At 53.1% G+C, this 18,698-nt stretch overlaps 41 non-coding genes across 41 annotated transcripts; 14 read left to right on the top strand and 27 right to left on the bottom strand.

The window, feature by feature from the left end:
- The first annotated feature begins 124 nt into the window (after window positions 1-124).
- Trnar-acg lies at window positions 125-197 on the top strand. The gene has a single exon. It is a non-coding gene; the product is annotated as a tRNA-Arg (tRNA).
- Window positions 198-776: 579 nt separating this feature from the next.
- Trnad-guc lies at window positions 777-848 on the bottom strand. Its single transcript has one exon. It is a non-coding gene; the product is annotated as a tRNA-Asp (tRNA).
- A 112-nt stretch (window positions 849-960) lies between these two features.
- On the bottom strand, window positions 961-1,052 carry Trnai-uau. Its single transcript is given in 2 exon segments — window positions 961-996; window positions 1,015-1,052. It is a non-coding gene; the product is annotated as a tRNA-Ile (tRNA).
- A 445-nt stretch (window positions 1,053-1,497) lies between these two features.
- Window positions 1,498-1,570, top strand: Trnar-acg. Its single transcript has one exon. It is a non-coding gene; the product is annotated as a tRNA-Arg (tRNA).
- A 579-nt stretch (window positions 1,571-2,149) lies between these two features.
- On the bottom strand, window positions 2,150-2,221 carry Trnad-guc. Its single transcript has one exon. It is a non-coding gene; the product is annotated as a tRNA-Asp (tRNA).
- A 112-nt stretch (window positions 2,222-2,333) lies between these two features.
- On the bottom strand, window positions 2,334-2,425 carry Trnai-uau. Its single transcript is given in 2 exon segments — window positions 2,334-2,369; window positions 2,388-2,425. It is a non-coding gene; the product is annotated as a tRNA-Ile (tRNA).
- Window positions 2,426-2,870: 445 nt separating this feature from the next.
- Trnar-acg lies at window positions 2,871-2,943 on the top strand. Its single transcript has one exon. It is a non-coding gene; the product is annotated as a tRNA-Arg (tRNA).
- Window positions 2,944-3,522: 579 nt separating this feature from the next.
- On the bottom strand, window positions 3,523-3,594 carry Trnad-guc. The gene has a single exon. It is a non-coding gene; the product is annotated as a tRNA-Asp (tRNA).
- A 112-nt stretch (window positions 3,595-3,706) lies between these two features.
- Window positions 3,707-3,798, bottom strand: Trnai-uau. Its single transcript is given in 2 exon segments — window positions 3,707-3,742; window positions 3,761-3,798. It is a non-coding gene; the product is annotated as a tRNA-Ile (tRNA).
- A 445-nt stretch (window positions 3,799-4,243) lies between these two features.
- Trnar-acg lies at window positions 4,244-4,316 on the top strand. The gene has a single exon. It is a non-coding gene; the product is annotated as a tRNA-Arg (tRNA).
- A 579-nt stretch (window positions 4,317-4,895) lies between these two features.
- Trnad-guc lies at window positions 4,896-4,967 on the bottom strand. Its single transcript has one exon. It is a non-coding gene; the product is annotated as a tRNA-Asp (tRNA).
- Window positions 4,968-5,079: 112 nt separating this feature from the next.
- Window positions 5,080-5,171, bottom strand: Trnai-uau. The gene is given in 2 exon segments: window positions 5,080-5,115; window positions 5,134-5,171. It is a non-coding gene; the product is annotated as a tRNA-Ile (tRNA).
- Window positions 5,172-5,616: 445 nt separating this feature from the next.
- Trnar-acg lies at window positions 5,617-5,689 on the top strand. Its single transcript has one exon. It is a non-coding gene; the product is annotated as a tRNA-Arg (tRNA).
- Window positions 5,690-6,268: 579 nt separating this feature from the next.
- On the bottom strand, window positions 6,269-6,340 carry Trnad-guc. Its single transcript has one exon. It is a non-coding gene; the product is annotated as a tRNA-Asp (tRNA).
- Window positions 6,341-6,452: 112 nt separating this feature from the next.
- Trnai-uau lies at window positions 6,453-6,544 on the bottom strand. Its single transcript is given in 2 exon segments — window positions 6,453-6,488; window positions 6,507-6,544. It is a non-coding gene; the product is annotated as a tRNA-Ile (tRNA).
- A 445-nt stretch (window positions 6,545-6,989) lies between these two features.
- On the top strand, window positions 6,990-7,062 carry Trnar-acg. Its single transcript has one exon. It is a non-coding gene; the product is annotated as a tRNA-Arg (tRNA).
- A 579-nt stretch (window positions 7,063-7,641) lies between these two features.
- On the bottom strand, window positions 7,642-7,713 carry Trnad-guc. The gene has a single exon. It is a non-coding gene; the product is annotated as a tRNA-Asp (tRNA).
- A 112-nt stretch (window positions 7,714-7,825) lies between these two features.
- On the bottom strand, window positions 7,826-7,917 carry Trnai-uau. Its single transcript is given in 2 exon segments — window positions 7,826-7,861; window positions 7,880-7,917. It is a non-coding gene; the product is annotated as a tRNA-Ile (tRNA).
- A 445-nt stretch (window positions 7,918-8,362) lies between these two features.
- On the top strand, window positions 8,363-8,435 carry Trnar-acg. The gene has a single exon. It is a non-coding gene; the product is annotated as a tRNA-Arg (tRNA).
- Window positions 8,436-9,014: 579 nt separating this feature from the next.
- On the bottom strand, window positions 9,015-9,086 carry Trnad-guc. The gene has a single exon. It is a non-coding gene; the product is annotated as a tRNA-Asp (tRNA).
- A 112-nt stretch (window positions 9,087-9,198) lies between these two features.
- On the bottom strand, window positions 9,199-9,290 carry Trnai-uau. The gene is given in 2 exon segments: window positions 9,199-9,234; window positions 9,253-9,290. It is a non-coding gene; the product is annotated as a tRNA-Ile (tRNA).
- A 445-nt stretch (window positions 9,291-9,735) lies between these two features.
- Window positions 9,736-9,808, top strand: Trnar-acg. Its single transcript has one exon. It is a non-coding gene; the product is annotated as a tRNA-Arg (tRNA).
- Window positions 9,809-10,387: 579 nt separating this feature from the next.
- Trnad-guc lies at window positions 10,388-10,459 on the bottom strand. The gene has a single exon. It is a non-coding gene; the product is annotated as a tRNA-Asp (tRNA).
- A 112-nt stretch (window positions 10,460-10,571) lies between these two features.
- Window positions 10,572-10,663, bottom strand: Trnai-uau. The gene is given in 2 exon segments: window positions 10,572-10,607; window positions 10,626-10,663. It is a non-coding gene; the product is annotated as a tRNA-Ile (tRNA).
- Window positions 10,664-11,108: 445 nt separating this feature from the next.
- On the top strand, window positions 11,109-11,181 carry Trnar-acg. Its single transcript has one exon. It is a non-coding gene; the product is annotated as a tRNA-Arg (tRNA).
- Window positions 11,182-11,760: 579 nt separating this feature from the next.
- Window positions 11,761-11,832, bottom strand: Trnad-guc. The gene has a single exon. It is a non-coding gene; the product is annotated as a tRNA-Asp (tRNA).
- Window positions 11,833-11,944: 112 nt separating this feature from the next.
- Trnai-uau lies at window positions 11,945-12,036 on the bottom strand. Its single transcript is given in 2 exon segments — window positions 11,945-11,980; window positions 11,999-12,036. It is a non-coding gene; the product is annotated as a tRNA-Ile (tRNA).
- A 445-nt stretch (window positions 12,037-12,481) lies between these two features.
- Trnar-acg lies at window positions 12,482-12,554 on the top strand. The gene has a single exon. It is a non-coding gene; the product is annotated as a tRNA-Arg (tRNA).
- Window positions 12,555-13,133: 579 nt separating this feature from the next.
- Trnad-guc lies at window positions 13,134-13,205 on the bottom strand. Its single transcript has one exon. It is a non-coding gene; the product is annotated as a tRNA-Asp (tRNA).
- A 112-nt stretch (window positions 13,206-13,317) lies between these two features.
- On the bottom strand, window positions 13,318-13,409 carry Trnai-uau. Its single transcript is given in 2 exon segments — window positions 13,318-13,353; window positions 13,372-13,409. It is a non-coding gene; the product is annotated as a tRNA-Ile (tRNA).
- Window positions 13,410-13,854: 445 nt separating this feature from the next.
- Trnar-acg lies at window positions 13,855-13,927 on the top strand. The gene has a single exon. It is a non-coding gene; the product is annotated as a tRNA-Arg (tRNA).
- A 579-nt stretch (window positions 13,928-14,506) lies between these two features.
- Trnad-guc lies at window positions 14,507-14,578 on the bottom strand. The gene has a single exon. It is a non-coding gene; the product is annotated as a tRNA-Asp (tRNA).
- A 112-nt stretch (window positions 14,579-14,690) lies between these two features.
- On the bottom strand, window positions 14,691-14,782 carry Trnai-uau. The gene is given in 2 exon segments: window positions 14,691-14,726; window positions 14,745-14,782. It is a non-coding gene; the product is annotated as a tRNA-Ile (tRNA).
- A 445-nt stretch (window positions 14,783-15,227) lies between these two features.
- Window positions 15,228-15,300, top strand: Trnar-acg. The gene has a single exon. It is a non-coding gene; the product is annotated as a tRNA-Arg (tRNA).
- Window positions 15,301-15,879: 579 nt separating this feature from the next.
- On the bottom strand, window positions 15,880-15,951 carry Trnad-guc. The gene has a single exon. It is a non-coding gene; the product is annotated as a tRNA-Asp (tRNA).
- A 112-nt stretch (window positions 15,952-16,063) lies between these two features.
- Window positions 16,064-16,155, bottom strand: Trnai-uau. The gene is given in 2 exon segments: window positions 16,064-16,099; window positions 16,118-16,155. It is a non-coding gene; the product is annotated as a tRNA-Ile (tRNA).
- Window positions 16,156-16,600: 445 nt separating this feature from the next.
- On the top strand, window positions 16,601-16,673 carry Trnar-acg. Its single transcript has one exon. It is a non-coding gene; the product is annotated as a tRNA-Arg (tRNA).
- A 579-nt stretch (window positions 16,674-17,252) lies between these two features.
- Window positions 17,253-17,324, bottom strand: Trnad-guc. Its single transcript has one exon. It is a non-coding gene; the product is annotated as a tRNA-Asp (tRNA).
- Window positions 17,325-17,436: 112 nt separating this feature from the next.
- Window positions 17,437-17,528, bottom strand: Trnai-uau. Its single transcript is given in 2 exon segments — window positions 17,437-17,472; window positions 17,491-17,528. It is a non-coding gene; the product is annotated as a tRNA-Ile (tRNA).
- A 445-nt stretch (window positions 17,529-17,973) lies between these two features.
- Window positions 17,974-18,046, top strand: Trnar-acg. The gene has a single exon. It is a non-coding gene; the product is annotated as a tRNA-Arg (tRNA).
- Window positions 18,047-18,625: 579 nt separating this feature from the next.
- On the bottom strand, window positions 18,626-18,697 carry Trnad-guc. The gene has a single exon. It is a non-coding gene; the product is annotated as a tRNA-Asp (tRNA).
- Window position 18,698: the final 1 nt, after the last annotated feature.

The following is an 18,698-nucleotide window of genomic DNA, read 5'->3' as shown; positions in this document are numbered from 1 at the left end:
GCAGAGTGCGGAAGACCAGAGTGGCCGCGCCGCCGTTGTCAGTGGATGACATGCAATTGCCGAGCCACGGAGAACACGTTGCTTTGCGATGTGCACCCGCCTCGTAGCAGAAAACGCGAACAGTGGCCCTGTGGCGCAACGGATAACGCGTCTGACTACGCATCAGAAGATTCCAGGTTCGAATCCTGGCAGGGTCGGCATTTTGTTAGTTGCGGGCGCGTAGCTAGGCAGTGCATTCGAATGTCTCCACCTTCGTGGAGTGCAATGTTAATCCTGAGCATCTCGCAGCTGCATCTCGAGACGATCGCGGTAAATATCGCTTCGTGCAAGCGTCAGCGTAGCGTCAGTCGAGCAAAGTCGAGACAAGTCAAGCTGGGAGATGCTACACAGTTAATTAAACGGTAGGCGACGCAGACAACGCTTTTCCAAGTGTCCCATGTCACGCACCGAAGAGCGCGCTTCTCTCGGCACAGCAGAGTGGCGCAGTGGAAGCGTGCTGGGCCCATAACCCAGAGGTCCGTGGATCGAAACCACGCTCTGCTAAAATTATTCTTTTTCTTGGGTGCTTCGAGCTCGATCATTAATCTTGGGGTGCGCTGATTCAGCGTCGACAGCAAACCCTGTGAGTTGTGAAACGACGACGTCGTGTGCAGAATACGAGAAACACTTCCTAAGACGCAGACTTTCTTACGATTTTTTAGCAATTACATTCCTTGATCACAACGGTAATGCTTTTTCGGGCCACACGTGCAACCTTCGCGATATAAAAATCGCACCTCCCCGGCGGGGAATCGAACCCCGGTCTCCCGCGTGACAGGCGGGGATACTAACCACTATACTACCGAGGAACACGCAGTCGTTGACTACAGTGCACGCACATTTATGGTCTCTCAGGTACGTGATGCATCTCAAATCTAGCGTCCCGATGCTTCCATAGTCAGCTGCTACGAAATAAAAGTATGCCCCAGGTGAGGCTCGAACTCACAACCCCGGCATTGCTCACGGCTACTGCCTTATAAGTACCGTGCGCTAACCAATTGCGCCACTGGGGCTACAGCAGAGTGCTTACAGTTAGCGGTATTCACTTTGATGCCAACCTGTTGTGGCTACAGACCCGTCATACGACCGTCACCTGCGGCCATACTACGACTTTAGCACCTGTCTACGAATGCTTCATACGATTCTTGTTTTATATGCTACACTTACAAGCATGTCAACCGCTTGTCATCAGCGAAAAAATGCAAAAAAACGGGCGCCTTGCATTCCGCTACCTGTCCAACAGCGACGGCAGATGTGTGGCAAGCTCTAAGCTGTGCAGGCGCTCCGTGGCCGAGCAGCAGGAGGAGAGATGCCTTCCTTGGTGGCAGCTCCCTGCAGAGTGCGGAAGACCAGAGTGGCCGCGCCGCCGTTGTCAGTGGATGACATGCAATTGCCGAGCCACGGAGAACACGTTGCTTTGCGATGTGCACCCGCCTCGTAGCAGAAAACGCGAACAGTGGCCCTGTGGCGCAACGGATAACGCGTCTGACTACGCATCAGAAGATTCCAGGTTCGAATCCTGGCAGGGTCGGCATTTTGTTAGTTGCGGGCGCGTAGCTAGGCAGTGCATTCGAATGTCTCCACCTTCGTGGAGTGCAATGTTAATCCTGAGCATCTCGCAGCTGCATCTCGAGACGATCGCGGTAAATATCGCTTCGTGCAAGCGTCAGCGTAGCGTCAGTCGAGCAAAGTCGAGACAAGTCAAGCTGGGAGATGCTACACAGTTAATTAAACGGTAGGCGACGCAGACAACGCTTTTCCAAGTGTCCCATGTCACGCACCGAAGAGCGCGCTTCTCTCGGCACAGCAGAGTGGCGCAGTGGAAGCGTGCTGGGCCCATAACCCAGAGGTCCGTGGATCGAAACCACGCTCTGCTAAAATTATTCTTTTTCTTGGGTGCTTCGAGCTCGATCATTAATCTTGGGGTGCGCTGATTCAGCGTCGACAGCAAACCCTGTGAGTTGTGAAACGACGACGTCGTGTGCAGAATACGAGAAACACTTCCTAAGACGCAGACTTTCTTACGATTTTTTAGCAATTACATTCCTTGATCACAACGGTAATGCTTTTTCGGGCCACACGTGCAACCTTCGCGATATAAAAATCGCACCTCCCCGGCGGGGAATCGAACCCCGGTCTCCCGCGTGACAGGCGGGGATACTAACCACTATACTACCGAGGAACACGCAGTCGTTGACTACAGTGCACGCACATTTATGGTCTCTCAGGTACGTGATGCATCTCAAATCTAGCGTCCCGATGCTTCCATAGTCAGCTGCTACGAAATAAAAGTATGCCCCAGGTGAGGCTCGAACTCACAACCCCGGCATTGCTCACGGCTACTGCCTTATAAGTACCGTGCGCTAACCAATTGCGCCACTGGGGCTACAGCAGAGTGCTTACAGTTAGCGGTATTCACTTTGATGCCAACCTGTTGTGGCTACAGACCCGTCATACGACCGTCACCTGCGGCCATACTACGACTTTAGCACCTGTCTACGAATGCTTCATACGATTCTTGTTTTATATGCTACACTTACAAGCATGTCAACCGCTTGTCATCAGCGAAAAAATGCAAAAAAACGGGCGCCTTGCATTCCGCTACCTGTCCAACAGCGACGGCAGATGTGTGGCAAGCTCTAAGCTGTGCAGGCGCTCCGTGGCCGAGCAGCAGGAGGAGAGATGCCTTCCTTGGTGGCAGCTCCCTGCAGAGTGCGGAAGACCAGAGTGGCCGCGCCGCCGTTGTCAGTGGATGACATGCAATTGCCGAGCCACGGAGAACACGTTGCTTTGCGATGTGCACCCGCCTCGTAGCAGAAAACGCGAACAGTGGCCCTGTGGCGCAACGGATAACGCGTCTGACTACGCATCAGAAGATTCCAGGTTCGAATCCTGGCAGGGTCGGCATTTTGTTAGTTGCGGGCGCGTAGCTAGGCAGTGCATTCGAATGTCTCCACCTTCGTGGAGTGCAATGTTAATCCTGAGCATCTCGCAGCTGCATCTCGAGACGATCGCGGTAAATATCGCTTCGTGCAAGCGTCAGCGTAGCGTCAGTCGAGCAAAGTCGAGACAAGTCAAGCTGGGAGATGCTACACAGTTAATTAAACGGTAGGCGACGCAGACAACGCTTTTCCAAGTGTCCCATGTCACGCACCGAAGAGCGCGCTTCTCTCGGCACAGCAGAGTGGCGCAGTGGAAGCGTGCTGGGCCCATAACCCAGAGGTCCGTGGATCGAAACCACGCTCTGCTAAAATTATTCTTTTTCTTGGGTGCTTCGAGCTCGATCATTAATCTTGGGGTGCGCTGATTCAGCGTCGACAGCAAACCCTGTGAGTTGTGAAACGACGACGTCGTGTGCAGAATACGAGAAACACTTCCTAAGACGCAGACTTTCTTACGATTTTTTAGCAATTACATTCCTTGATCACAACGGTAATGCTTTTTCGGGCCACACGTGCAACCTTCGCGATATAAAAATCGCACCTCCCCGGCGGGGAATCGAACCCCGGTCTCCCGCGTGACAGGCGGGGATACTAACCACTATACTACCGAGGAACACGCAGTCGTTGACTACAGTGCACGCACATTTATGGTCTCTCAGGTACGTGATGCATCTCAAATCTAGCGTCCCGATGCTTCCATAGTCAGCTGCTACGAAATAAAAGTATGCCCCAGGTGAGGCTCGAACTCACAACCCCGGCATTGCTCACGGCTACTGCCTTATAAGTACCGTGCGCTAACCAATTGCGCCACTGGGGCTACAGCAGAGTGCTTACAGTTAGCGGTATTCACTTTGATGCCAACCTGTTGTGGCTACAGACCCGTCATACGACCGTCACCTGCGGCCATACTACGACTTTAGCACCTGTCTACGAATGCTTCATACGATTCTTGTTTTATATGCTACACTTACAAGCATGTCAACCGCTTGTCATCAGCGAAAAAATGCAAAAAAACGGGCGCCTTGCATTCCGCTACCTGTCCAACAGCGACGGCAGATGTGTGGCAAGCTCTAAGCTGTGCAGGCGCTCCGTGGCCGAGCAGCAGGAGGAGAGATGCCTTCCTTGGTGGCAGCTCCCTGCAGAGTGCGGAAGACCAGAGTGGCCGCGCCGCCGTTGTCAGTGGATGACATGCAATTGCCGAGCCACGGAGAACACGTTGCTTTGCGATGTGCACCCGCCTCGTAGCAGAAAACGCGAACAGTGGCCCTGTGGCGCAACGGATAACGCGTCTGACTACGCATCAGAAGATTCCAGGTTCGAATCCTGGCAGGGTCGGCATTTTGTTAGTTGCGGGCGCGTAGCTAGGCAGTGCATTCGAATGTCTCCACCTTCGTGGAGTGCAATGTTAATCCTGAGCATCTCGCAGCTGCATCTCGAGACGATCGCGGTAAATATCGCTTCGTGCAAGCGTCAGCGTAGCGTCAGTCGAGCAAAGTCGAGACAAGTCAAGCTGGGAGATGCTACACAGTTAATTAAACGGTAGGCGACGCAGACAACGCTTTTCCAAGTGTCCCATGTCACGCACCGAAGAGCGCGCTTCTCTCGGCACAGCAGAGTGGCGCAGTGGAAGCGTGCTGGGCCCATAACCCAGAGGTCCGTGGATCGAAACCACGCTCTGCTAAAATTATTCTTTTTCTTGGGTGCTTCGAGCTCGATCATTAATCTTGGGGTGCGCTGATTCAGCGTCGACAGCAAACCCTGTGAGTTGTGAAACGACGACGTCGTGTGCAGAATACGAGAAACACTTCCTAAGACGCAGACTTTCTTACGATTTTTTAGCAATTACATTCCTTGATCACAACGGTAATGCTTTTTCGGGCCACACGTGCAACCTTCGCGATATAAAAATCGCACCTCCCCGGCGGGGAATCGAACCCCGGTCTCCCGCGTGACAGGCGGGGATACTAACCACTATACTACCGAGGAACACGCAGTCGTTGACTACAGTGCACGCACATTTATGGTCTCTCAGGTACGTGATGCATCTCAAATCTAGCGTCCCGATGCTTCCATAGTCAGCTGCTACGAAATAAAAGTATGCCCCAGGTGAGGCTCGAACTCACAACCCCGGCATTGCTCACGGCTACTGCCTTATAAGTACCGTGCGCTAACCAATTGCGCCACTGGGGCTACAGCAGAGTGCTTACAGTTAGCGGTATTCACTTTGATGCCAACCTGTTGTGGCTACAGACCCGTCATACGACCGTCACCTGCGGCCATACTACGACTTTAGCACCTGTCTACGAATGCTTCATACGATTCTTGTTTTATATGCTACACTTACAAGCATGTCAACCGCTTGTCATCAGCGAAAAAATGCAAAAAAACGGGCGCCTTGCATTCCGCTACCTGTCCAACAGCGACGGCAGATGTGTGGCAAGCTCTAAGCTGTGCAGGCGCTCCGTGGCCGAGCAGCAGGAGGAGAGATGCCTTCCTTGGTGGCAGCTCCCTGCAGAGTGCGGAAGACCAGAGTGGCCGCGCCGCCGTTGTCAGTGGATGACATGCAATTGCCGAGCCACGGAGAACACGTTGCTTTGCGATGTGCACCCGCCTCGTAGCAGAAAACGCGAACAGTGGCCCTGTGGCGCAACGGATAACGCGTCTGACTACGCATCAGAAGATTCCAGGTTCGAATCCTGGCAGGGTCGGCATTTTGTTAGTTGCGGGCGCGTAGCTAGGCAGTGCATTCGAATGTCTCCACCTTCGTGGAGTGCAATGTTAATCCTGAGCATCTCGCAGCTGCATCTCGAGACGATCGCGGTAAATATCGCTTCGTGCAAGCGTCAGCGTAGCGTCAGTCGAGCAAAGTCGAGACAAGTCAAGCTGGGAGATGCTACACAGTTAATTAAACGGTAGGCGACGCAGACAACGCTTTTCCAAGTGTCCCATGTCACGCACCGAAGAGCGCGCTTCTCTCGGCACAGCAGAGTGGCGCAGTGGAAGCGTGCTGGGCCCATAACCCAGAGGTCCGTGGATCGAAACCACGCTCTGCTAAAATTATTCTTTTTCTTGGGTGCTTCGAGCTCGATCATTAATCTTGCGGTGCGCTGATTCAGCGTCGACAGCAAACCCTGTGAGTTGTGAAACGACGACGTCGTGTGCAGAATACGAGAAACACTTCCTAAGACGCAGACTTTCTTACGATTTTTTAGCAATTACATTCCTTGATCACAACGGTAATGCTTTTTCGGGCCACACGTGCAACCTTCGCGATATAAAAATCGCACCTCCCCGGCGGGGAATCGAACCCCGGTCTCCCGCGTGACAGGCGGGGATACTAACCACTATACTACCGAGGAACACGCAGTCGTTGACTACAGTGCACGCACATTTATGGTCTCTCAGGTACGTGATGCATCTCAAATCTAGCGTCCCGATGCTTCCATAGTCAGCTGCTACGAAATAAAAGTATGCCCCAGGTGAGGCTCGAACTCACAACCCCGGCATTGCTCACGGCTACTGCCTTATAAGTACCGTGCGCTAACCAACTGCGCCACTGGGGCTACAGCAGAGTGCTTACAGTTAGCGGTATTCACTTTGATGCCAACCTGTTGTGGCTACAGACCCGTCATACGACCGTCACCTGCGGCCATACTACGACTTTAGCACCTGTCTACGAATGCTTCATACGATTCTTGTTTTATATGCTACACTTACAAGCATGTCAACCGCTTGTCATCAGCGAAAAAATGCAAAAAAACGGGCGCCTTGCATTCCGCTACCTGTCCAACAGCGACGGCAGATGTGTGGCAAGCTCTAAGCTGTGCAGGCGCTCCGTGGCCGAGCAGCAGGAGGAGAGATGCCTTCCTTGGTGGCAGCTCCCTGCAGAGTGCGGAAGACCAGAGTGGCCGCGCCGCCGTTGTCAGTGGATGACATGCAATTGCCGAGCCACGGAGAACACGTTGCTTTGCGATGTGCACCCGCCTCGTAGCAGAAAACGCGAACAGTGGCCCTGTGGCGCAACGGATAACGCGTCTGACTACGCATCAGAAGATTCCAGGTTCGAATCCTGGCAGGGTCGGCATTTTGTTAGTTGCGGGCGCGTAGCTAGGCAGTGCATTCGAATGTCTCCACCTTCGTGGAGTGCAATGTTAATCCTGAGCATCTCGCAGCTGCATCTCGAGACGATCGCGGTAAATATCGCTTCGTGCAAGCGTCAGCGTAGCGTCAGTCGAGCAAAGTCGAGACAAGTCAAGCTGGGAGATGCTACACAGTTAATTAAACGGTAGGCGACGCAGACAACGCTTTTCCAAGTGTCCCATGTCACGCACCGAAGAGCGCGCTTCTCTCGGCACAGCAGAGTGGCGCAGTGGAAGCGTGCTGGGCCCATAACCCAGAGGTCCGTGGATCGAAACCACGCTCTGCTAAAATTATTCTTTTTCTTGGGTGCTTCGAGCTCGATCATTAATCTTGGGGTGCGCTGATTCAGCGTCGACAGCAAACCCTGTGAGTTGTGAAACGACGACGTCGTGTGCAGAATACGAGAAACACTTCCTAAGACGCAGACTTTCTTACGATTTTTTAGCAATTACATTCCTTGATCACAACGGTAATGCTTTTTCGGGCCACACGTGCAACCTTCGCGATATAAAAATCGCACCTCCCCGGCGGGGAATCGAACCCCGGTCTCCCGCGTGACAGGCGGGGATACTAACCACTATACTACCGAGGAACACGCAGTCTTTGACTACAGTGCACGCACATTTATGGTCTCTCAGGTACGTGATGCATCTCAAATCTAGCGTCCCGATGCTTCCATAGTCAGCTGCTACGAAATAAAAGTATGCCCCAGGTGAGGCTCGAACTCACAACCCCGGCATTGCTCACGGCTACTGCCTTATAAGTACCGTGCGCTAACCAATTGCGCCACTGGGGCTACAGCAGAGTGCTTACAGTTAGCGGTATTCACTTTGATGCCAACCTGTTGTGGCTACAGACCCGTCATACGACCGTCACCTGCGGCCATACTACGACTTTAGCACCTGTCTACGAATGCTTCATACGATTCTTGTTTTATATGCTACACTTACAAGCATGTCAACCGCTTGTCATCAGCGAAAAAATGCAAAAAAACGGGCGCCTTGCATTCCGCTACCTGTCCAACAGCGACGGCAGATGTGTGGCAAGCTCTAAGCTGTGCAGGCGCTCCGTGGCCGAGCAGCAGGAGGAGAGATGCCTTCCTTGGTGGCAGCTCCCTGCAGAGTGCGGAAGACCAGAGTGGCCGCGCCGCCGTTGTCAGTGGATGACATGCAATTGCCGAGCCACGGAGAACACGTTGCTTTGCGATGTGCACCCGCCTCGTAGCAGAAAACGCGAACAGTGGCCCTGTGGCGCAACGGATAACGCGTCTGACTACGCATCAGAAGATTCCAGGTTCGAATCCTGGCAGGGTCGGCATTTTGTTAGTTGCGGGCGCGTAGCTAGGCAGTGCATTCGAATGTCTCCACCTTCGTGGAGTGCAATGTTAATCCTGAGCATCTCGCAGCTGCATCTCGAGACGATCGCGGTAAATATCGCTTCGTGCAAGCGTCAGCGTAGCGTCAGTCGAGCAAAGTCGAGACAAGTCAAGCTGGGAGATGCTACACAGTTAATTAAACGGTAGGCGACGCAGACAACGCTTTTCCAAGTGTCCCATGTCACGCACCGAAGAGCGCGCTTCTCTCGGCACAGCAGAGTGGCGCAGTGGAAGCGTGCTGGGCCCATAACCCAGAGGTCCGTGGATCGAAACCACGCTCTGCTAAAATTATTCTTTTTCTTGGGTGCTTCGAGCTCGATCATTAATCTTGGGGTGCGCTGATTCAGCGTCGACAGCAAACCCTGTGAGTTGTGAAACGACGACGTCGTGTGCAGAATACGAGAAACACTTCCTAAGACGCAGACTTTCTTACGATTTTTTAGCAATTACATTCCTTGATCACAACGGTAATGCTTTTTCGGGCCACACGTGCAACCTTCGCGATATAAAAATCGCACCTCCCCGGCGGGGAATCGAACCCCGGTCTCCCGCGTGACAGGCGGGGATACTAACCACTATACTACCGAGGAACACGCAGTCGTTGACTACAGTGCACGCACATTTATGGTCTCTCAGGTACGTGATGCATCTCAAATCTAGCGTCCCGATGCTTCCATAGTCAGCTGCTACGAAATAAAAGTATGCCCCAGGTGAGGCTCGAACTCACAACCCCGGCATTGCTCACGGCTACTGCCTTATAAGTACCGTGCGCTAACCAATTGCGCCACTGGGGCTACAGCAGAGTGCTTACAGTTAGCGGTATTCACTTTGATGCCAACCTGTTGTGGCTACAGACCCGTCATACGACCGTCACCTGCGGCCATACTACGACTTTAGCACCTGTCTACGAATGCTTCATACGATTCTTGTTTTATATGCTACACTTACAAGCATGTCAACCGCTTGTCATCAGCGAAAAAATGCAAAAAAACGGGCGCCTTGCATTCCGCTACCTGTCCAACAGCGACGGCAGATGTGTGGCAAGCTCTAAGCTGTGCAGGCGCTCCGTGGCCGAGCAGCAGGAGGAGAGATGCCTTCCTTGGTGGCAGCTCCCTGCAGAGTGCGGAAGACCAGAGTGGCCGCGCCGCCGTTGTCAGTGGATGACATGCAATTGCCGAGCCACGGAGAACACGTTGCTTTGCGATGTGCACCCGCCTCGTAGCAGAAAACGCGAACAGTGGCCCTGTGGCGCAACGGATAACGCGTCTGACTACGCATCAGAAGATTCCAGGTTCGAATCCTGGCAGGGTCGGCATTTTGTTAGTTGCGGGCGCGTAGCTAGGCAGTGCATTCGAATGTCTCCACCTTCGTGGAGTGCAATGTTAATCCTGAGCATCTCGCAGCTGCATCTCGAGACGATCGCGGTAAATATCGCTTCGTGCAAGCGTCAGCGTAGCGTCAGTCGAGCAAAGTCGAGACAAGTCAAGCTGGGAGATGCTACACAGTTAATTAAACGGTAGGCGACGCAGACAACGCTTTTCCAAGTGTCCCATGTCACGCACCGAAGAGCGCGCTTCTCTCGGCACAGCAGAGTGGCGCAGTGGAAGCGTGCTGGGCCCATAACCCAGAGGTCCGTGGATCGAAACCACGCTCTGCTAAAATTATTCTTTTTCTTGGGTGCTTCGAGCTCGATCATTAATCTTGGGGTGCGCTGATTCAGCGTCGACAGCAAACCCTGTGAGTTGTGAAACGACGACGTCGTGTGCAGAATACGAGAAACACTTCCTAAGACGCAGACTTTCTTACGATTTTTTAGCAATTACATTCCTTGATCACAACGGTAATGCTTTTTCGGGCCACACGTGCAACCTTCGCGATATAAAAATCGCACCTCCCCGGCGGGGAATCGAACCCCGGTCTCCCGCGTGACAGGCGGGGATACTAACCACTATACTACCGAGGAACACGCAGTCGTTGACTACAGTGCACGCACATTTATGGTCTCTCAGGTACGTGATGCATCTCAAATCTAGCGTCCCGATGCTTCCATAGTCAGCTGCTACGAAATAAAAGTATGCCCCAGGTGAGGCTCGAACTCACAACCCCGGCATTGCTCACGGCTACTGCCTTATAAGTACCGTGCGCTAACCAATTGCGCCACTGGGGCTACAGCAGAGTGCTTACAGTTAGCGGTATTCACTTTGATGCCAACCTGTTGTGGCTACAGACCCGTCATACGACCGTCACCTGCGGCCATACTACGACTTTAGCACCTGTCTACGAATGCTTCATACGATTCTTGTTTTATATGCTACACTTACAAGCATGTCAACCGCTTGTCATCAGCGAAAAAATGCAAAAAAACGGGCGCCTTGCATTCCGCTACCTGTCCAACAGCGACGGCAGATGTGTGGCAAGCTCTAAGCTGTGCAGGCGCTCCGTGGCCGAGCAGCAGGAGGAGAGATGCCTTCCTTGGTGGCAGCTCCCTGCAGAGTGCGGAAGACCAGAGTGGCCGCGCCGCCGTTGTCAGTGGATGACATGCAATTGCCGAGCCACGGAGAACACGTTGCTTTGCGATGTGCACCCGCCTCGTAGCAGAAAACGCGAACAGTGGCCCTGTGGCGCAACGGATAACGCGTCTGACTACGCATCAGAAGATTCCAGGTTCGAATCCTGGCAGGGTCGGCATTTTGTTAGTTGCGGGCGCGTAGCTAGGCAGTGCATTCGAATGTCTCCACCTTCGTGGAGTGCAATGTTAATCCTGAGCATCTCGCAGCTGCATCTCGAGACGATCGCGGTAAATATCGCTTCGTGCAAGCGTCAGCGTAGCGTCAGTCGAGCAAAGTCGAGACAAGTCAAGCTGGGAGATGCTACACAGTTAATTAAACGGTAGGCGACGCAGACAACGCTTTTCCAAGTGTCCCATGTCACGCACCGAAGAGCGCGCTTCTCTCGGCACAGCAGAGTGGCGCAGTGGAAGCGTGCTGGGCCCATAACCCAGAGGTCCGTGGATCGAAACCACGCTCTGCTAAAATTATTCTTTTTCTTGGGTGCTTCGAGCTCGATCATTAATCTTGGGGTGCGCTGATTCAGCGTCGACAGCAAACCCTGTGAGTTGTGAAACGACGACGTCGTGTGCAGAATACGAGAAACACTTCCTAAGACGCAGACTTTCTTACGATTTTTTAGCAATTACATTCCTTGATCACAACGGTAATGCTTTTTCGGGCCACACGTGCAACCTTCGCGATATAAAAATCGCACCTCCCCGGCGGGGAATCGAACCCCGGTCTCCCGCGTGACAGGCGGGGATACTAACCACTATACTACCGAGGAACACGCAGTCGTTGACTACAGTGCACGCACATTTATGGTCTCTCAGGTACGTGATGCATCTCAAATCTAGCGTCCCGATGCTTCCATAGTCAGCTGCTACGAAATAAAAGTATGCCCCAGGTGAGGCTCGAACTCACAACCCCGGCATTGCTCACGGCTACTGCCTTATAAGTACCGTGCGCTAACCAATTGCGCCACTGGGGCTACAGCAGAGTGCTTACAGTTAGCGGTATTCACTTTGATGCCAACCTGTTGTGGCTACAGACCCGTCATACGACCGTCACCTGCGGCCATACTACGACTTTAGCACCTGTCTACGAATGCTTCATACGATTCTTGTTTTATATGCTACACTTACAAGCATGTCAACCGCTTGTCATCAGCGAAAAAATGCAAAAAAACGGGCGCCTTGCATTCCGCTACCTGTCCAACAGCGACGGCAGATGTGTGGCAAGCTCTAAGCTGTGCAGGCGCTCCGTGGCCGAGCAGCAGGAGGAGAGATGCCTTCCTTGGTGGCAGCTCCCTGCAGAGTGCGGAAGACCAGAGTGGCCGCGCCGCCGTTGTCAGTGGATGACATGCAATTGCCGAGCCACGGAGAACACGTTGCTTTGCGATGTGCACCCGCCTCGTAGCAGAAAACGCGAACAGTGGCCCTGTGGCGCAACGGATAACGCGTCTGACTACGCATCAGAAGATTCCAGGTTCGAATCCTGGCAGGGTCGGCATTTTGTTAGTTGCGGGCGCGTAGCTAGGCAGTGCATTCGAATGTCTCCACCTTCGTGGAGTGCAATGTTAATCCTGAGCATCTCGCAGCTGCATCTCGAGACGATCGCGGTAAATATCGCTTCGTGCAAGCGTCAGCGTAGCGTCAGTCGAGCAAAGTCGAGACAAGTCAAGCTGGGAGATGCTACACAGTTAATTAAACGGTAGGCGACGCAGACAACGCTTTTCCAAGTGTCCCATGTCACGCACCGAAGAGCGCGCTTCTCTCGGCACAGCAGAGTGGCGCAGTGGAAGCGTGCTGGGCCCATAACCCAGAGGTCCGTGGATCGAAACCACGCTCTGCTAAAATTATTCTTTTTCTTGGGTGCTTCGAGCTCGATCATTAATCTTGGGGTGCGCTGATTCAGCGTCGACAGCAAACCCTGTGAGTTGTGAAACGACGACGTCGTGTGCAGAATACGAGAAACACTTCCTAAGACGCAGACTTTCTTACGATTTTTTAGCAATTACATTCCTTGATCACAACGGTAATGCTTTTTCGGGCCACACGTGCAACCTTCGCGATATAAAAATCGCACCTCCCCGGCGGGGAATCGAACCCCGGTCTCCCGCGTGACAGGCGGGGATACTAACCACTATACTACCGAGGAACACGCAGTCGTTGACTACAGTGCACGCACATTTATGGTCTCTCAGGTACGTGATGCATCTCAAATCTAGCGTCCCGATGCTTCCATAGTCAGCTGCTACGAAATAAAAGTATGCCCCAGGTGAGGCTCGAACTCACAACCCCGGCATTGCTCACGGCTACTGCCTTATAAGTACCGTGCGCTAACCAATTGCGCCACTGGGGCTACAGCAGAGTGCTTACAGTTAGCGGTATTCACTTTGATGCCAACCTGTTGTGGCTACAGACCCGTCATACGACCGTCACCTGCGGCCATACTACGACTTTAGCACCTGTCTACGAATGCTTCATACGATTCTTGTTTTATATGCTACACTTACAAGCATGTCAACCGCTTGTCATCAGCGAAAAAATGCAAAAAAACGGGCGCCTTGCATTCCGCTACCTGTCCAACAGCGACGGCAGATGTGTGGCAAGCTCTAAGCTGTGCAGGCGCTCCGTGGCCGAGCAGCAGGAGGAGAGATGCCTTCCTTGGTGGCAGCTCCCTGCAGAGTGCGGAAGACCAGAGTGGCCGCGCCGCCGTTGTCAGTGGATGACATGCAATTGCCGAGCCACGGAGAACACGTTGCTTTGCGATGTGCACCCGCCTCGTAGCAGAAAACGCGAACAGTGGCCCTGTGGCGCAACGGATAACGCGTCTGACTACGCATCAGAAGATTCCAGGTTCGAATCCTGGCAGGGTCGGCATTTTGTTAGTTGCGGGCGCGTAGCTAGGCAGTGCATTCGAATGTCTCCACCTTCGTGGAGTGCAATGTTAATCCTGAGCATCTCGCAGCTGCATCTCGAGACGATCGCGGTAAATATCGCTTCGTGCAAGCGTCAGCGTAGCGTCAGTCGAGCAAAGTCGAGACAAGTCAAGCTGGGAGATGCTACACAGTTAATTAAACGGTAGGCGACGCAGACAACGCTTTTCCAAGTGTCCCATGTCACGCACCGAAGAGCGCGCTTCTCTCGGCACAGCAGAGTGGCGCAGTGGAAGCGTGCTGGGCCCATAACCCAGAGGTCCGTGGATCGAAACCACGCTCTGCTAAAATTATTCTTTTTCTTGGGTGCTTCGAGCTCGATCATTAATCTTGGGGTGCGCTGATTCAGCGTCGACAGCAAACCCTGTGAGTTGTGAAACGACGACGTCGTGTGCAGAATACGAGAAACACTTCCTAAGACGCAGACTTTCTTACGATTTTTTAGCAATTACATTCCTTGATCACAACGGTAATGCTTTTTCGGGCCACACGTGCAACCTTCGCGATATAAAAATCGCACCTCCCCGGCGGGGAATCGAACCCCGGTCTCCCGCGTGACAGGCGGGGATACTAACCACTATACTACCGAGGAACACGCAGTCGTTGACTACAGTGCACGCACATTTATGGTCTCTCAGGTACGTGATGCATCTCAAATCTAGCGTCCCGATGCTTCCATAGTCAGCTGCTACGAAATAAAAGTATGCCCCAGGTGAGGCTCGAACTCACAACCCCGGCATTGCTCACGGCTACTGCCTTATAAGTACCGTGCGCTAACCAATTGCGCCACTGGGGCTACAGCAGAGTGCTTACAGTTAGCGGTATTCACTTTGATGCCAACCTGTTGTGGCTACAGACCCGTCATACGACCGTCACCTGCGGCCATACTACGACTTTAGCACCTGTCTACGAATGCTTCATACGATTCTTGTTTTATATGCTACACTTACAAGCATGTCAACCGCTTGTCATCAGCGAAAAAATGCAAAAAAACGGGCGCCTTGCATTCCGCTACCTGTCCAACAGCGACGGCAGATGTGTGGCAAGCTCTAAGCTGTGCAGGCGCTCCGTGGCCGAGCAGCAGGAGGAGAGATGCCTTCCTTGGTGGCAGCTCCCTGCAGAGTGCGGAAGACCAGAGTGGCCGCGCCGCCGTTGTCAGTGGATGACATGCAATTGCCGAGCCACGGAGAACACGTTGCTTTGCGATGTGCACCCGCCTCGTAGCAGAAAACGCGAACAGTGGCCCTGTGGCGCAACGGATAACGCGTCTGACTACGCATCAGAAGATTCCAGGTTCGAATCCTGGCAGGGTCGGCATTTTGTTAGTTGCGGGCGCGTAGCTAGGCAGTGCATTCGAATGTCTCCACCTTCGTGGAGTGCAATGTTAATCCTGAGCATCTCGCAGCTGCATCTCGAGACGATCGCGGTAAATATCGCTTCGTGCAAGCGTCAGCGTAGCGTCAGTCGAGCAAAGTCGAGACAAGTCAAGCTGGGAGATGCTACACAGTTAATTAAACGGTAGGCGACGCAGACAACGCTTTTCCAAGTGTCCCATGTCACGCACCGAAGAGCGCGCTTCTCTCGGCACAGCAGAGTGGCGCAGTGGAAGCGTGCTGGGCCCATAACCCAGAGGTCCGTGGATCGAAACCACGCTCTGCTAAAATTATTCTTTTTCTTGGGTGCTTCGAGCTCGATCATTAATCTTGGGGTGCGCTGATTCAGCGTCGACAGCAAACCCTGTGAGTTGTGAAACGACGACGTCGTGTGCAGAATACGAGAAACACTTCCTAAGACGCAGACTTTCTTACGATTTTTTAGCAATTACATTCCTTGATCACAACGGTAATGCTTTTTCGGGCCACACGTGCAACCTTCGCGATATAAAAATCGCACCTCCCCGGCGGGGAATCGAACCCCGGTCTCCCGCGTGACAGGCGGGGATACTAACCACTATACTACCGAGGAACACGCAGTCGTTGACTACAGTGCACGCACATTTATGGTCTCTCAGGTACGTGATGCATCTCAAATCTAGCGTCCCGATGCTTCCATAGTCAGCTGCTACGAAATAAAAGTATGCCCCAGGTGAGGCTCGAACTCACAACCCCGGCATTGCTCACGGCTACTGCCTTATAAGTACCGTGCGCTAACCAATTGCGCCACTGGGGCTACAGCAGAGTGCTTACAGTTAGCGGTATTCACTTTGATGCCAACCTGTTGTGGCTACAGACCCGTCATACGACCGTCACCTGCGGCCATACTACGACTTTAGCACCTGTCTACGAATGCTTCATACGATTCTTGTTTTATATGCTACACTTACAAGCATGTCAACCGCTTGTCATCAGCGAAAAAATGCAAAAAAACGGGCGCCTTGCATTCCGCTACCTGTCCAACAGCGACGGCAGATGTGTGGCAAGCTCTAAGCTGTGCAGGCGCTCCGTGGCCGAGCAGCAGGAGGAGAGATGCCTTCCTTGGTGGCAGCTCCCTGCAGAGTGCGGAAGACCAGAGTGGCCGCGCCGCCGTTGTCAGTGGATGACATGCAATTGCCGAGCCACGGAGAACACGTTGCTTTGCGATGTGCACCCGCCTCGTAGCAGAAAACGCGAACAGTGGCCCTGTGGCGCAACGGATAACGCGTCTGACTACGCATCAGAAGATTCCAGGTTCGAATCCTGGCAGGGTCGGCATTTTGTTAGTTGCGGGCGCGTAGCTAGGCAGTGCATTCGAATGTCTCCACCTTCGTGGAGTGCAATGTTAATCCTGAGCATCTCGCAGCTGCATCTCGAGACGATCGCGGTAAATATCGCTTCGTGCAAGCGTCAGCGTAGCGTCAGTCGAGCAAAGTCGAGACAAGTCAAGCTGGGAGATGCTACACAGTTAATTAAACGGTAGGCGACGCAGACAACGCTTTTCCAAGTGTCCCATGTCACGCACCGAAGAGCGCGCTTCTCTCGGCACAGCAGAGTGGCGCAGTGGAAGCGTGCTGGGCCCATAACCCAGAGGTCCGTGGATCGAAACCACGCTCTGCTAAAATTATTCTTTTTCTTGGGTGCTTCGAGCTCGATCATTAATCTTGGGGTGCGCTGATTCAGCGTCGACAGCAAACCCTGTGAGTTGTGAAACGACGACGTCGTGTGCAGAATACGAGAAACACTTCCTAAGACGCAGACTTTCTCACGATTTTTTAGCAATTACATTCCTTGATCACAACGGTAATGCTTTTTCGGGCCACACGTGCAACCTTCGCGATATAAAAATCGCACCTCCCCGGCGGGGAATCGAACCCCGGTCTCCCGCGTGACAGGCGGGGATACTAACCACTATACTACCGAGGAACACGCAGTCGTTGACTACAGTGCACGCACATTTATGGTCTCTCAGGTACGTGATGCATCTCAAATCTAGCGTCCCGATGCTTCCATAGTCAGCTGCTACGAAATAAAAGTATGCCCCAGGTGAGGCTCGAACTCACAACCCCGGCATTGCTCACGGCTACTGCCTTATAAGTACCGTGCGCTAACCAATTGCGCCACTGGGGCTACAGCAGAGTGCTTACAGTTAGCGGTATTCACTTTGATGCCAACCTGTTGTGGCTACAGACCCGTCATACGACCGTCACCTGCGGCCATACTACGACTTTAGCACCTGTCTACGAATGCTTCATACGATTCTTGTTTTATATGCTACACTTACAAGCATGTCAACCGCTTGTCATCAGCGAAAAAATGCAAAAAAACGGGCGCCTTGCATTCCGCTACCTGTCCAACAGCGACGGCAGATGTGTGGCAAGCTCTAAGCTGTGCAGGCGCTCCGTGGCCGAGCAGCAGGAGGAGAGATGCCTTCCTTGGTGGCAGCTCCCTGCAGAGTGCGGAAGACCAGAGTGGCCGCGCCGCCGTTGTCAGTGGATGACATGCAATTGCCGAGCCACGGAGAACACGTTGCTTTGCGATGTGCACCCGCCTCGTAGCAGAAAACGCGAACAGTGGCCCTGTGGCGCAACGGATAACGCGTCTGACTACGCATCAGAAGATTCCAGGTTCGAATCCTGGCAGGGTCGGCATTTTGTTAGTTGCGGGCGCGTAGCTAGGCAGTGCATTCGAATGTCTCCACCTTCGTGGAGTGCAATGTTAATCCTGAGCATCTCGCAGCTGCATCTCGAGACGATCGCGGTAAATATCGCTTCGTGCAAGCGTCAGCGTAGCGTCAGTCGAGCAAAGTCGAGACAAGTCAAGCTGGGAGATGCTACACAGTTAATTAAACGGTAGGCGACGCAGACAACGCTTTTCCAAGTGTCCCATGTCACGCACCGAAGAGCGCGCTTCTCTCGGCACAGCAGAGTGGCGCAGTGGAAGCGTGCTGGGCCCATAACCCAGAGGTCCGTGGATCGAAACCACGCTCTGCTAAAATTATTCTTTTTCTTGGGTGCTTCGAGCTCGATCATTAATCTTGGGGTGCGCTGATTCAGCGTCGACAGCAAACCCTGTGAGTTGTGAAACGACGACGTCGTGTGCAGAATACGAGAAACACTTCCTAAGACGCAGACTTTCTTACGATTTTTTAGCAATTACATTCCTTGATCACAACGGTAATGCTTTTTCGGGCCACACGTGCAACCTTCGCGATATAAAAATCGCACCTCCCCGGCGGGGAATCGAACCCCGGTCTCCCGCGTGACAGGCGGGGATACTAACCACTATACTACCGAGGAA

Source organism: Schistocerca piceifrons, chromosome 8, assembly GCF_021461385.2.
Source record: "Schistocerca piceifrons isolate TAMUIC-IGC-003096 chromosome 8, iqSchPice1.1, whole genome shotgun sequence".
NCBI lineage: Eukaryota > Metazoa > Arthropoda > Insecta > Orthoptera > Acrididae > Schistocerca > Schistocerca piceifrons.
The sequence above is the reverse complement of the archived record's forward strand: the minus strand, read 5'-3'. Positions and strand labels throughout refer to the sequence as shown.